The 2350-nt window shown below is 39.3% G+C and overlaps 1 pseudogene; it reads right to left on the minus strand.

Annotated features, from left to right (window-relative positions):
- Positions 1-840: 840 nt before the first annotated feature.
- On the minus strand, positions 841-1686 carry LOC100954743 (annotated as a pseudogene).
- Between the last annotated feature and the right edge of the window lie 664 nt (positions 1687-2350).

Raw genomic sequence — 2350 nt, forward strand, 5'->3', positions numbered from 1 at the left:
CCCTCCCCATATTCTTAGGCTATTTGGTTATAGCTTTCATATAAAAAGGTTTAAATTAGTTTCATAAGGGGGGTCTCATTCTTGCTCAGGCTGCTCTCAAACTCCTGAGCTCAAGAAATCCACCTGTCACAGCCTCCCAGAGTGCTAGAATTACAAGCATGAGCCACTATGCCCAGATAATGTATCAGATTTGATGAGTTGAGATATAAGTATACACCATGAAACCATGACCTCCAATCTATACTGTAAACCTATTAATCACCTCCAAAAGTTTCCTACCACTCTTTTACTTGTTATTATTTATGTGTGTCTTATAAGACCACTTAACATAAGATCTACACCCTTAGTAAATTTTTAAGGATATAATACAGTATCATTAAATTTAGGTACTAAGCTGTACAGTTGCTCTCTAGTATTAATGGACCTTTTATAAGCAAAATTTGTACATTAATACCGCTTCATTTCACTCTTCTCTCAGTTTCTGGGCCCACTAGCATTCTACTTTCCTGCTTCTATGAGTTTGACTATTTAGACTTGTCATATTAAGTGTTATGATGTAATATTCATCCTTCTATGTCTGGCTTATTTGACTTAATGTAATGTTCTCCAGGTTCATTCATGTTATTACAAGTGTCAGGACTTCCTTCTTTTTAAGGTTGAATGATATTCCACTGTATACATACATAACACATTTTTTTCTTGCATTTTTAAATACTTTTTATTTCAAAATATTAGGGTGCACAAGTGTTCTTGTTAAATGGATGAATTGCATAATGCTGAAGTCAGACTGTATTGCTGTGAGAAAAGCCAAGGGCAAACCAAATCCAAAGTAGTAGGGTCAATTCCTTTCTATGTTTGAAAACTATGGGTGCATTTCAATTCCTTTATTGAACCAACAATATTTGAAGCAATATAGTGAGTAGAGAAGAGACATATGCAGGAGACTAACCAGCTTACCAATAAGATGGATAGAAAAGAAGCTCACAAACATTCCCTAGATAAAGAAATATCCTGCAACAAAAGGTTGAAAAGCATATCAGCAATTATTTTCTGACACTAGGGAATGAGTGAGGCTTCCTCCCTGATACCTCAAATGCCAGGTCAGCTGTATCTTGAAACCAAATGGCATTTACAACTTTGCTAAGCACAAACAGGAGGAGTACCTGAAAAAAGAGCACTGAAAATTGATGCGAGAAGAATTACAGCCATGACCAAACATCTCCATGTAGTGATGAATAATTTGGGCTGTTACTGACTGAAGCACAGGGATAAACACTTGATAAAATAAGAGGAAACTAAACCAGAATATTCCATTATTCCAAGCACAAAACTATAAAATTCTACTAACAATACATGGCTCACTCTCGTGCTTCTGCTCTATACTCTGGGCTGTCCTCTGTGCCAGGACACTACTTGCCCTTCTTTGACACTGTTCTTCTCTCTTTTGCTAGATTTGAGCATCTAGCTTTGAGATGGTGCAGAGACCCCATATGAAGTCTTTGATTCCACTGGCAAGGTCCTGGAAAAAGATTTTGACACTGTCATCATCTCTACCACCCAAACTATCAACTACACAGAGGACAGAGAATCACTCCAAAATTTCTCATCATGCAGGATCATGGCTCCTACCCACCCCCTCACCCTCTGTGGCTGCTTGGCACCTTTGCACATGCTCAGCTCCTCCATGCCTGGCTGCCCACTCTGCCACTGCACCCCAGCACTGGGCATGCCTGGGCGACACAGGCTACATGAAATATTGTTTCTCAAACCTTCACCTTGCTTATTTGTCCTCGAGGGTTAAATGCATTTCCTAAAGACAACATATACTTGGCTTATATTTCTGTATCCAATCAGGCAATCTATGTCTCTTCAGTGGGGAATTCAAGCCATTAACATTCATTGAGAGAATTAATGAGTAGGGTAGAGTTCTGTTTAGCTTGTTGTGTGGGGCTTTGTTGCCTTGTTTTGTCACTTGGACCATTGCCATAGCTAGACTCTGTCCTTTAGTATATGGGTGTCTTTAACTTTGCTGATGGGCCGATGTGTTTGTCTATGCAAAGTACAAGTCTGAGTACTACTTCCTGCAGATCTGGTCTGGTAGTGGCAAATTTCTTCAGTGTTTGCTTGGCAGTGAAAGATTTGATTTCCCTATCAAATACAAAACTTAGTTTTGAAGGATACAGAATCCAAGGCAGAAAGTTATCTTGTTTGAGAAGATTGAAGGTAGGAACCCACTCTCTTCTGGCTTATAAAGTTTCCCCTGAGAAGTGAGATGTTACCCTGATGGGCTTGCCCTTGTAGGTCAGGTGCTGATTACACCTGGGTGCTTCCAAAATTTTCTTTTCTTTTC

The sequence above is a fragment of the Otolemur garnettii genome, unplaced genomic scaffold, assembly GCF_000181295.1.
Source record: "Otolemur garnettii isolate 467f Iridium unplaced genomic scaffold, OtoGar3 scaffold00109, whole genome shotgun sequence".
In the NCBI taxonomy this organism is placed as follows: domain Eukaryota; kingdom Metazoa; phylum Chordata; class Mammalia; order Primates; family Galagidae; genus Otolemur; species Otolemur garnettii.